This window comes from Ranitomeya imitator, chromosome 6 (genome assembly GCF_032444005.1).
Source record: "Ranitomeya imitator isolate aRanImi1 chromosome 6, aRanImi1.pri, whole genome shotgun sequence".
In the NCBI taxonomy this organism is placed as follows: domain Eukaryota; kingdom Metazoa; phylum Chordata; class Amphibia; order Anura; family Dendrobatidae; genus Ranitomeya; species Ranitomeya imitator.
The window spans coordinates 321,129,908-321,142,800 of NC_091287.1; the positions used below are offsets into that span (position 1 = coordinate 321,129,908).

At 42.2% G+C, this 12,893-nt stretch overlaps 1 protein-coding gene across 1 annotated transcript in view; it reads right to left on the reverse strand.

Annotated features, from left to right (window-relative positions):
• Positions 1-10,009, reverse strand: part of RNF182 (ring finger protein 182) — a 202,597-nt gene extending 192,588 nt beyond the window's left edge. The window contains exon 1 of the transcript XR_011314058.1: positions 9,656-10,009. The gene's annotated coding sequence lies outside the window, so the exon portion shown is untranslated. The remainder of the gene's footprint in view (positions 1-9,655) is intronic.
• Positions 10,010-12,893: the final 2,884 nt, after the last annotated feature.

The following is a 12,893-nucleotide window of genomic DNA, read 5'->3' on the forward strand; positions in this document are numbered from 1 at the left end:
AAAAAAAAAAAATAGATTTTTGCAGGGAGAATTTAGAAAACAAATGTAACAAACTATATGCTTTCTATGGGCCACTGAGTGAGAGATGACGCACACAGGAATCAGGAGTGGCACACAAGCCCAGAGGCCAATATTTTTCTACCAATGATTGATGGAGTTATTTTCTCTGGTAGATTTTGGAACCCAAATCAAGGAAAAAAAATATAGGCTTTCTATGGACCACAATTGGAGAGAGAGAGAGAGAGAGAGAGAGAGATGGCACACCCAGGAGTCAAGACTGGCACACAAGCAGAAAGGCCAATATTAATCTCCCACTGTTTTTTTTGGTTGTTTTTTTTTTTTTTTTTCAGGGAGACTTTAGAAAAAAAAATAATAAAAAAAATATGATTTTATCAGGAAGAATTTAGAAACCAAATAAAATAAAATGATTTTTTCAGGAAGAATTTATAAAACAAATAAAACCAAAAATAGGCGTTCTATGGCCCACTGACTGAGAGATGACGCACACAGGAGTCAAGACTGGCACACAAGCAGAAAGGCCAATATTAATCTCCCACTGTTTTTTTTTTTTTTTTTTCAGGGAGACTTTAGAAAAAAAAATAATAAAAAAAATATGATTTTATCAGGAAGAATTTAGAAACCAAATAAAATAAAATGATTTTTTCAGGGAGAATTTATAAAACAAATAAAAACAAAAATAGGCGTTCTATGGCCCACTGACTGAGAGATGACGCACACAGGAGTCAGGAGTGGCACACAAGCCCAGAGGCCAATATTTTTCTACCAATGATTGATGTAGTTATTTTCTCTGGTAGATTTTGGAACCCAAATCAAGGAAAAAAAATATAGGCTTTCTATGGACCACAATTGGAGAGAGAGAGAGAGAGAGAGAGAGATGGCACACCCAGGAGTCAAGACTGGCACACAAGCAGAAAGGCCAATATTAATCTCCCACTGTTTTTTTTGGTTGTTTTTTTTTTTTTTTTTCAGGGAGACTTTAGAAAAAAAAATAATAAAAAAAATATGATTTTATCAGGAAGAATTTAGAAACCAAATAAAATAAAATGATTTTTTCAGGAAGAATTTATAAAACAAATAAAACCAAAAATAGGCGTTCTATGGCCCACTGACTGAGAGATGACGCACACAGGAGTCAAGACTGGCACACAAGCAGAAAGGCCAATATTAATCTCCCACTGTTTTTTTTTTTTTTTTTTCAGGGAGACTTTAGAAAAAAAAATAATAAAAAGAATATGATTTTATCAGGAAGAATTTAGAAACCAAATAAAATAAAATGATTTTTTCAGGGAGAATTTATAAAACTAATAAAACAAAAAATAGGCGTTCTATGGCCCACTGAGTGAGAGATGACGCACACAGGAGTCAAGACTGGCACACAAGCAGAAAGGCCAATATTAATCCCCCACTGTTTTTTTTGTTTGTTTTTTTTTTTGTTTTGTTTTTTTCAGGGAGACTTTAGAAAAAAAATAATAAAAAAAATATGATTTTATCAGGAAGAATTTAGAAACCAAATAAAATATAATGATTTTTTCAGGGAGAATTTAGAAAACAAATAAAACCAAAAATAGGCGTTCTATGGCCCACTGACTGAGAGAGAGAGAGAGAGAGAGAGATGGCACGCTTAGTACTGGCACACAAGCCCAAAGGGCAATATTAATCTCCCTTTTTTTTTCAGGGAGAATTTCTAAAACCCCAAAAAAAAAATAGGCTTTCTATGGCCCACTATTTGTGAGAGAGATGGGACGCTCAGGACTGGCACAGATGGCATGCTCAGGACTGGCACAGAAGCCCAGAGGCCAATATTAATCTCCCTTTTTTTCTGGGAGAATTTATAAAACCAAAAAAATATTTAAATAGGCTTTCTATGGCCCACTATTTGTGAGAGAGATGGCACGCTCAGGACTGGCACAGATGGCACGCTCACAACTGGCACACAAGCCCAGAGGCCAATATTAATCTCCCTTTTTTTCAGGGAGAATTTATAAAACCAAAAAAAAAATTAAATAGGCTTTCTATGGCCCACTATTTGTGAGAGAGATGGCACGCTCAGGACTGGCACAGATGGCACGCTCACAACTGGCACACAAGCCCAGAGGCCAATATTAATCTCCCTTTTTTTCTGGGAGAATTTATAAAACCAAAAAAATATTTAAATAGGCTTTCTATGGCCCACTATTTGTGAGAGAGATGGCACGCTCAGGACTGGCACAGATGGCACGCTCAGGACTGGCACAGAAGCCCAGAGGCCAATATTAATCTCCCTTTTTTTCTGGGAGAATTTATAAAACCAAAAAAATATTTAAATAGGCTTTCTATGGCCCACTATTTGTGAGAGAGATGGCACGCTCAGGACTGGCACAGATGGCACGCTCACAACTGGCACACAAGCCCAGAGGCCAATATTAATCTCCCTTTTTTTCAGGGAGAATTTATAAAACCAAAAAAAAAATTAAATAGGCTTTCTATGGCCCACTATTTGTGAGAGAGATGGCACGCTCAGGACTGGCACAGATGGCACGCTCACAACTGGCACACAAGCCCAGAGGCCAATATTAATCTCCCTTTTTTCAGGGAAAATTTATAAAACCAAAAAAAAAATTAAATAGGCTTTCTATGGCCCACTATTTGTGAGAGAGATGGCACGCTCACAACTGGCACAGATGGCACGCTCACAACTGGCACACAAGCCCAGAGGCCAATATTAATCTCCCTTTTTTCAGGGAAAATTTATAAAACCAAAAAAAAAATTAAATAGGCTTTCTATGGCCCACTATTTGTGAGAGAGATGGCACGCTCAGGACTGGCACAGATGGCACGCTCACAACTGGCACACAACCCCAGAGGCCAATATTAATCTCCCTTTTTTTCAGGGAGAATTTATAAAACCAAAAAAAAAAATTAAATAGGCTTTCTATGGCCCACTATTTGTGAGAGAGATGGCACGCTCAGGGCTGGCACAGATGGCACGCTCACAACTGGCACACAAGCCCAGAGGCCAATATTAATCTCCCTTTTTTCAGGGAAAATTTATAAAACCCAAAAAAAAATTAAATAGGCTTTCTATGGCCCACTATTTGTGAGAGAGATGGCACGCTCAGGGCTGGCACAGATGGCACGCTCACAACTGGCACACAAGCCCAGAGGCCAATATTAATCTCCCTTTTTTCAGGGAAAATTTATAAAACCCAAAAAAAAATTAAATAGGCTTTCTATGGCCCACTATTTGTGAGAGAGATGGCACACTCAGGACTGGCACACAAGCCCAAAGGCTAATATTAATCTCCCACTGTATTTTTATCAGGGAGAATTTATACACCCCACAAAAAAAAATACAGAAAAATGAAAAGGCTTTCTATGGCCCACTATGTGAGAGAGATGGCACACACAGGGATGGCACTCTAGCAGAAATGCCAAATTGCCAATCTTAATCTCCCACCAAAAAAAAAAAAAAACAGGGAATGTCCTACAATTACTATCTCCCTGCCTGCAGTAATCTCAGCCAGGTATGGCAGGCAGCAATAAGGAGTGGACTGATGCACAAATCAAATAAAAAGTGTGGACAAACAAAAAAGATAGCTGTGCAGAAAGGAAGGAACAAGAGGATTTGTGCTTTGAAAAAAGCAGTTGGTTTGCACAGCGGCGTACACACAGCAATGCAGCTATCAGGGAGCCTTCTAGGGCAGCCCAATGAGCTACAGCGCTGAGGGGGAAAAAAAAAAAAAAAACTTCCACTGTCCCTGCACACCGAGGGTGGTGTTGGACAGTGCAAATCGCTGCAGCACAAGCGGTTTTGTGGTTAATGGACCCTGCCTAACGCTATCCCTGCTTCTGACAAAGCGGCAGCAACCTCTCCCTAAGCTCAGATCAGCAGCAGTAAGATGGCGGTCGGCGGGAACGCCTCTTTATAGCCCCTGTGACGTCGCAGACAGCAAGCCAATCACTGCAATGCCCTTCTCAAAGATGGTGGGGACCAGGACCTATGTCATCACGCTGCCCACACTCTGCGTTTACCTTCATTGGCTGAGAAATGGCGCTTTTCGCGTCATTGAAACGCGACTTTGGCGCGAAAGTCGCGTACCGCATGGCCGACCCCGCACAGGGGTCGGATCGGGTTTCATGAAACCCCGACTTAGCCAAAAGTCGGCGACTTTTGAAAATGTTCGACCCGTTTCGCTCAACCCTAGTGGGGGGAGGTGAATTGGTTGGGAATAGTTTATCTAATACACTGACAGAGAATTGAGTTCCTAGGGCACACTTTTTTCACACTTTGGTTGGCCACAGGCCAACTCAATTTCACACCTTGTTGGGTAAATGTTTACACATCATTAATATAATTAAATTGTACTAATGTTAAACTGCATGAACATCAAGACATTATGCTTTAAACTTGCGAAAAATCACAACAATAAATGGTTTTCACAACCTGCTGTATATGCTTTTTTTTTCACTAAAAAAGCAGCAAAACCTGATACCTGCTGAGCTTTTGCACTTACCCACTGCTTTATATGCGTGAAAAAAATGCTGCAAAAATGCTGAAAGAAGTGACATGCTGCATTTTGCAAAAACCAAGGTATGCACAAAATGCTGAGGACAAAAAAAAACTGTGGACATTAGATTTCTGCAATCTCATAGACTTTGCTGATACTGTAAAACACATCTGAAAATTTGTATTAAAAAACCCTGAAAAAAAGCAATATGTGAACATAGCTTTAGACTGCACACAGGTGGACTTCCTTTCACAAAACATGTGACTTATGAAGGTAATTGCTTGCACCAGCAATGTTTAGGTTTTATGGGCTCAATCACGAAAAGGGGTGAATACATATGCACCTGCCAATTTTTAGATATTTGATCCTATAAATTTTTATGGCTATATTTTTCTCACTTCACCAACTTAGGCTAAGTTCACATTTGCGTTCGGGGGCTTTGCGGAGGGCTGTGTACTTCCTCTGTTAAGCTCCGTATCTATCTTTAAGGCCGGGATCACACATGCGAGAAACACGTCCGAGTCTCGCATGTGAAATCCAAGCTCTGGTGCCGGCACTCCGGAGCAGAGCGGGCGGCCGCATAGCAACACATGGAGCCGCCCGCTCCGCTCCCAAGTGCCGGCGCCAGAGCTTGGATTTTACATGCGAGACTCGGACGTGTTTCTCGCATGTGTGATCCCGGCCTTAATATTGGGTACGCAGGACATGCGGATGTATGCGGATGCGTTTAGACACGCCCGCCGACAGCACAGGAACCCAACAAACATGCAGAAGTAGGCGGAACATAACGGAGTGGGTACACCGCCCTCCGCAAAGCCCCCAAATGCAAATGTAAACCCGGTCTTAGACTATTTAGAGCTGATGCATCACCCACAAGTCGCATTCCAAAAATATTTAAACATGGGTTGTAATGTAGCAAAATAGGTAAAAAGACGTCACCGCTGTGCTCTGCTTTACGGCCGGACGGCGTTGACACAGTGCAGGGAAGTTGACGCCGGGGGACGTGACAGACACCGGAATGTAAGTATGTACTGTTTGTTTTTTTAACTTTTACAATGGTAACCAGGGTAAACATCGGGTTACTAAGCGCGGCCCTGCGCTTAGTAACCCGATGTTTACCCTGGTTACCCGGGGACTTCGGCATCGTTGGTCACTGGAGAGCTGTCTGTGTGACAGCTCTCCAGCGACCACACAACGACCTAAACAGCGACGCTGCAGCGATCGGCATCGCTGTCTATATCGCTGCAGCGTCGCTAAATGTGACGGTACCTTAAGCCAGTGGTGCAACCTGTGCAGCTGCAGCACATAAAGGAATGCATTAAGATAAACTCTTAGGCCATGTGCACACATTGAATATTTATTGAGTTTTTACCTCAGTGTATGTAAGCCATAACCAGGAAAAGGAATAATCACAGGAAAAGTATAATAGAAACACGTTGCCACTTCTGTATTTATCACCCACTCTTGGTTTTGGATTATAAATACTGAGGTAAAAAACTCATCAAATATTCAACATGTGCACGTGGCCTTGGACTCCAAAAGGCACCCCAATTACAGTTTTTGCACAGAGGTTCTTTTCTGTCTCTGTCTGTACCGCACCACCACACAGTGTGATAAGACAAACATGGTTGTCATATAAGTATTTTTCAGCATCAGCATTATGGCCGCAAGCCATAGGACAGATTAGTAGGACTACTTACCAAATGAATCCACATGCCAAAAAGAGCCTTTATTACAGCTGCTCTACTGTGGCCCTGCTCATCATTTCTAATTTGATGACTGTTGTATCTGTAGATGTATAGCTAATATATATAAAGCTCTATTCACATTTAAATTTGAGAAAAATATTGTAGCATGCAGCATAATATGTCAAAAAGACAGCTAAAATGGTGGATATGTGGCACCCTAGGAGTTCAGGTACCACAGTGATGCTGCCTTCCTCTCGGGGAGGGTAGTGCCATGCCTGGAGACACGTGGGATCCCTTTGGCAGTTAAATAAATCTTACACACAACATATTCTAACTCCAGGCCAGAAGGGGGAGCTCTAACCCCTGTTATAGGGGAACTTCCTTGAGATCCATCCTGGTCTGGAGGAGGAGTGAGTTCAGTCTGGAGCAGACAGTGAAGGGAGAGGAGTGATTAGGAGCTCAGGGAGGCTGCAATTGGGCCTCCTGTGAGCCAGAGCGCAGAAACCGGGCACCGGGAGCCCGAGATTGTGGATAACTGCAAGTTCCACAGTGGAACCGGAGGGCATAGGATTGTATGTTAATTGCCCATACCATACCTGAGGTACAGCAGCAGATAGAGCTTGGAGTCACCGTGTCAGAGACCTCCGAGAGTACAGCTCAAGCTGCCTGCCGTGCAGGTACTGTCCCAGGACAGGAGAGAGAAAAGGGCACCTGCCAGCGAACTACAGGTAGCAAGGGACCAGAAAACCAGCACATAGAGGAAGGCTCCCAACCTGACCTGCCAAGAGAGATCACTACTTGTTTTCAGGCTGCCTGGACTCCTTCTGCACCTGTTGCCAGTACCCTGGACTGAGGCCTGTTACCATCAGTAAACCAGGTAAAGACTGCAACTCTGTGTCATCCGTTATTTACCGGCAACCCACCATTCTTGCCATACAAGAGAGCCCTGGGGACCCCACTTCACCTGTGGGAAGCATAACCATCTTGCTGCAACAACATCACCCCAGAGGGTCCCTCTGACCGAGAGCCACAGGTGGCGTCACGAATAAACTTTATTATCAAGACCTTTCCCTTTTAGTTGAGTCCCAGGGCCACGGACTGGGTCGCAGCCACCTTAACATGCCCTTTAAGTGCAACCGGACCCAGTACCGAGTATCCCCATTGCACTGGTGGGCGAATCAGATACTCTGATAGAGCCTATGAAAAATCAATGAGGTTGGCTGCTATTGTTATCTGTTATACAATGGATCTGACAAGGCTCTATGACTTCCATTATGAACTGAAGACAGTACTCAGACCTAAGTAAAAGCTTAGTTACATACATAGCGAATAGTGATGAGAGAATGTGCTGGGATAAGGTGTTATCTGAGCATGCTCAGATGCTAACCCAGTGTCCTCGATGTGTTCGAAAAATATGTTCGAGTCCCAGCGGCTGCGTGTCCCGCTGCTGTTCGACAGCCGCAACACATGCAGGGATTGTCTGTTTGTTAGGCATGACCATCAAGTATTAAGGCTAACAACTGTGAGACGTGCAGCCGCGGGGACTCAAACATATTTTTCGAACACATCCAGGACACTCGGTTAGCACCAGAGCATGCTCGGATAACGCCTTTATCCCAGCATGATCGCTCATCACTAAAAGCTAGATAACTGATAAGTTGATACATTGTTACTTTCATGTTTGAACCTTGAAAAAAAGCTTCAAAACGTTTATATTCATCAAGAAATTCTGAATGATTGAGTAGGGAATATTTTGGGAGTATGTTGAAAAAAGTTTACAAAACAGAATGTACATTGCATACAAGGTAACAATGCTAAGCATTGCATAGTAAAAAACCCTCATTACTGATCAATTAATTTTTTTTTATTTAACTGAATGACATTAAATATGATTAATACAAAATACATCAGTACTAATAACAATCTGCATGGAGTTTTATTCTTTCTCCATAGTCGATGGATTTCCGCTGGGTACTTTGCTTTTCTCATAAACACGCATGACCTGTAGTAAGTAGTGCCCTAGCATGCATATGTGTTTGAGAAATTCCCACAGGGTGTGGGAACAAACGCATTGGGGTTGATTTATAGAGATCTGTAAATTGAAATAGTTTCCCATAGAAACCAATCAAGTAGCTTCATAATGTAATATAACCTGTACTAGAAAAATAAGAGCCGGACTATGGATCCTGAGGGAAACTGCTGCAATTTACTCGTTCCTAGTTTATATACATGCAATGTTATTATGCATCCTGCAGCGTTACATGAGCAACAAGTGAGACAAGAAAGGCATATATTATACAACACGTCACTCTTCTGAAAACTTTATGTCATTCTTTTTCTATTGACTGAAGTACAATCTAGAGGTTTTCTATTTTTTTTTTTACACCAGCCAGGAAAATGATTACTATTACGAATGGCAGGACTCTACCGGCCTCATTCATTATTCCACTTGATTGTGTTGTTGAGCTTTTCGTTCTTTTGCACCTTCATTTTTGTATGCGCCAAATCGATATTTCCATTCGTTTATTTTATTGTGTTCCCCTGTATTTGGTTAACCACTATGGGCTCAGTTTAGGATTTCTGGATGTTTTCATCTGATTCATTTCACAAATATGTCACAAATGTACTCCAACCCCTCTTCCCCATCTGGAGTAATTTTGTGACATTTTGCGCTAAAAAGTTGCCAAAACGGTTACAGATAGAACAAAAAAAAAAAGATTTTTTTTTTTAAATTGGCCCAAAAGTCATGAATCGCACGTACCATTGATTAATTTGGAGCAAAAAATAAAAGTCAGCAAGTACCACAAGACTAAAAAATAAAAGTGACTTAACCCCGCCGCCACACACACAAATAAAGAATCAGATCCTAAATGACACAGGACCTGAGCGGTAGACTAGTGTAAATTTCTGCTAGGGCTTCGTCACAGACATAGCCAAGTATCATAAATCAGATGGAGCCCTATTGTGTGGAGTACAATGCACCCAGCGCAGAGCGCACACACCGTCCTTTGTCCAAGGTAAGCAAATCTTCAATATCAATCTTGTCTGATAGATGTTCATTGTCAAGGTGTACAACAAGTAATGACGGACGGCTAAGTCCACCAGTCATTCCAGCAGTATACTCCATGGTACATGGCCATTCAATGGTGACTTGATGCAACTAGTATTGCAGTCAATATACATTAGGACAATGACAGAAAGGGAATTCTCTAGAAACACTAATGGCATATAATAATAATAATAATAACAACATAATGATACATTGTTTCCTTCAGCATCCATCCTCTAACCTTCCTGTCTCAATATTCAGACCCTTCTCTGCAGTATTTAATGTCTGCACCGACAAAGCCTGGATACACAGGGAGCCACTTTGCGCCCAGTGGGCAGGGGTAATAAGGCGCCACCACACAGCGCCCCTTAATATAGCCATAGGTATTAGAAGAAAGGTCTATCATTTACCTGGGGCTAAGGCTGGAGAAATGCACACAGCTGCCTCTGCTCCTCCTCCTCCCCATCAGCATCTGAGAAGTGAAGCTTTGTTACTACTACACAGCAGACTGGGCAGCTCCTGGAAGAAGTCACTATAGCAACAGACCGCCTAAAGACTCAGGCACTGTGCAGCAGCTTTACCCCCTCCTGAGTTCATTCAAGAATTCCCATTGAGTAAGGGATGGAGGCGGCAGGAGGAGCCATGGTCCTGGACACAGCACTCATTGGTTTCTGGATCTAGAGCTGCCTTGTGATGATGATGCTAGAAATAGGACTCAGGGGCACGATACATGGAAATTGGCAATATACAGGCTAGGCGATACGTCACATGATGCCGCATTGTCATTCCAAATGTTAGATCAATCTCATCATTGACAATATGTTATGAAAAAAAAAAAAATTGATAGTAAAGTTCAATCCAAAATCAGATTTACACACACGCTTCAATGAAGTCATGGCTGTCTGCTGGGTTTAATTGTGAAAAAAAAATATCTAGGTTTATAGTCCGTACCCATTAAAGCAGATTCCAGGTGAAAGAACACGAATCAATGGTCAAATAGCCTCCGCTGGTAGTATTTAAATGTGGCGCACCGTAAAGGGTGGAAGAGCCCCCTCTGCAATGATCTTATAAAAAGACGTAGCCCGCTGCCAAAATAGGGAGGAAAATGCAGCCCTTTTTAAAGATGATTTTGCTTTCGTGCCAGAGTTCTTCTGCTGTAGAGTGGGGAGCGGTCATAAACGGAAGAAGTGACGGGATGCACTGAACGGGATGATGAGTGGGGGAGTTGGTGTTAATTTATTTGCATGTTCCATGACAATGGTCTTGATAGGAGAGTCCCACCTTTTATCTGGCAGCGTTCGCAGTTCTTTTGATTACTTTATTAGTGGCAAAGTAAGGCTATGTGCACACGTTGCAGATTTGCCTGTGGAATTTTCTGTGCAGATTCTGCATCTCTTGGCAGAAAACGCAGGTAGAAATCCACACGTTTTTTGATGCAAATTTTCATGGATATTTTCATGCGGATTTGTATGCGTTTTTGTAACCTAAATATAGATCTATTATTTAACAAAAAAAATAAAATAATTGTGATGTCATTTCTTGGTCCAACCTCTTATTTTACATACTGCATCGAAGAATGTTTACACACACATAGACAGACAGATAGATGATAGATAGATAATAGATAGATAGATAGATAGATAGATAGATAGATAGATAGATAGATAATACCAAGTCCGATCTTTAGTAATAAACCTAATAAAATGTTACATAAATAGTTAAATAAAGACACACACAAAATCTGCACGCAATTTTTTTTAAAAAAGGGAAAAAATTATGTGGGCACCCACGCAATTTTCTGTGCCAGAGAGGGAAAGCCAATGGCCAGGGCCGATGTTTCTAGCCCGGGAAGGGGGTAATACCCATGGAGCTTCCCAGGCTATGAATATCAGCCTGCAGCTGTATATTTAGCCTTTACTGGCTATTAAAATAGAGGGACCCCACAAAAAATGATGTGGGGTCCCCCATAATTAATAGCCATAAAGGCTATGCAAACAGCTGCGGGCAGATATTCATAGCCTAGAGAGGGGCCATGGATATTGCCCCCCCGGCTACAAATACTAGCTCCTACCTGCCCAAGAAATGGCGCATCTGTAAGATGCTCCAATTCCGGCACTTAGCCTCTCTCTTCCGACTGCCCTATAGCGGTGAAATATGGGGCAATAAGGGGTTAATGTCACCTTTGATTGTAAGGTGATATTAAGCCCGGTTCATAATGGAGAGGCAGGATCCTTTTGAAAAAGCTGGACAGCGAAACACGCGTCAAGGGGCTCCTGGGAAGCCGTGGGGGGTTACTCTCTATAATGGGTAAGCATGGAGAATTGATTACAATTTTGCTTGGCTTTTAATAGGGATTTTTTTTCCCATATACTAAATAACGATTGATTTACCAAGCCATCAAACTCTGTATTATATGATTACAATCATGTCTGTGCCCCTGTGGGATTTTTGATCTCCCACTCCTTCCCTAGTCTATCCCCAGTTTTCCTCTACCTCCTGTCTATTGGACTTTTATTACTATGTAGATTGAATATATTTGTACACATGATTTGTTTCAATAAAATTACCTTTTATCATGATTGATGGGACTTTGTGTATACTTCATTTCTTTGTTTATACTATTTCTGGGAGTAGTTCTTCTTATCCAACTTGTTTTGATGTTTACTTTGGGAGAGTGACATTAATCCACTCTTGGCCATAGTGTTATATTGTGCTTGATGACTTCTATATTGAATAATTACTTTACGGCAATGTTGCCTGGGAATTTTCTCACAGAGCGCTGCCGGTGAGAGAATTAACTCAGGTGACATCTCTCCCGGCAGCGGCGGAGGGATGCATCGCGGAGGATTACCTCCACCTGTCACTTCATTGCGGAGGCCCTGTAGAGCACTGACACCACCCGATGTCACTGTTCTACATGGGAGATCATCATGAGACACTCGTTATTAGATGGACTACGGCAGAAAGGTAAGTATAGGTTGATTTATTATGGTTTTTTTTTTTATTATTACAGGAGATCGAAGACTTTGGGGACTAGGTGATTGATGAGTATGTACTGTATGTTATATGTTGTTTGTACTGTCTGTAATGTGTGTCCTGTATGTCTACTGTATGTTCTGAATGTTTTTGTTACTGAACACATGCGTTGTCTGATGGGACAACTTTCCCATCATCGGCTGGTTGTCTCTGTGGACATTCATAGCCGGATTGGAGCAGTATTCACATCAGATAATGGCTGCTTAGACAGACCCGCACACACACAGGGACACACACATACTCACAGACCCGCACACACATACACGCAGACCCCCACACACAGACACGCACACTCAGCCCACACACTCTTCCTCCTCCCGATCTGCAGCGATCCTCGCACCCACATCTGCAGCAAATCCACAGATCTTTTTTACACCTCCGGTTTTGCTGTGGATGTGCCTGACTCAATGGAAGTCAATGGGTGCAGAAACGCTGCAGATCCGCAAAAAGAATTGACATGCTGCGGAAAACAGAGTGCTGCAAATCTGTGCTGATTTTTCCACAGCATGTGCACAACAATTCTACATTTCACATAGCATAACATTGGTAGTGCACTACACTGCGGATTTGATGCAATTCCGCCTGTCCAAAATCACTGCGGATCCGCATCAA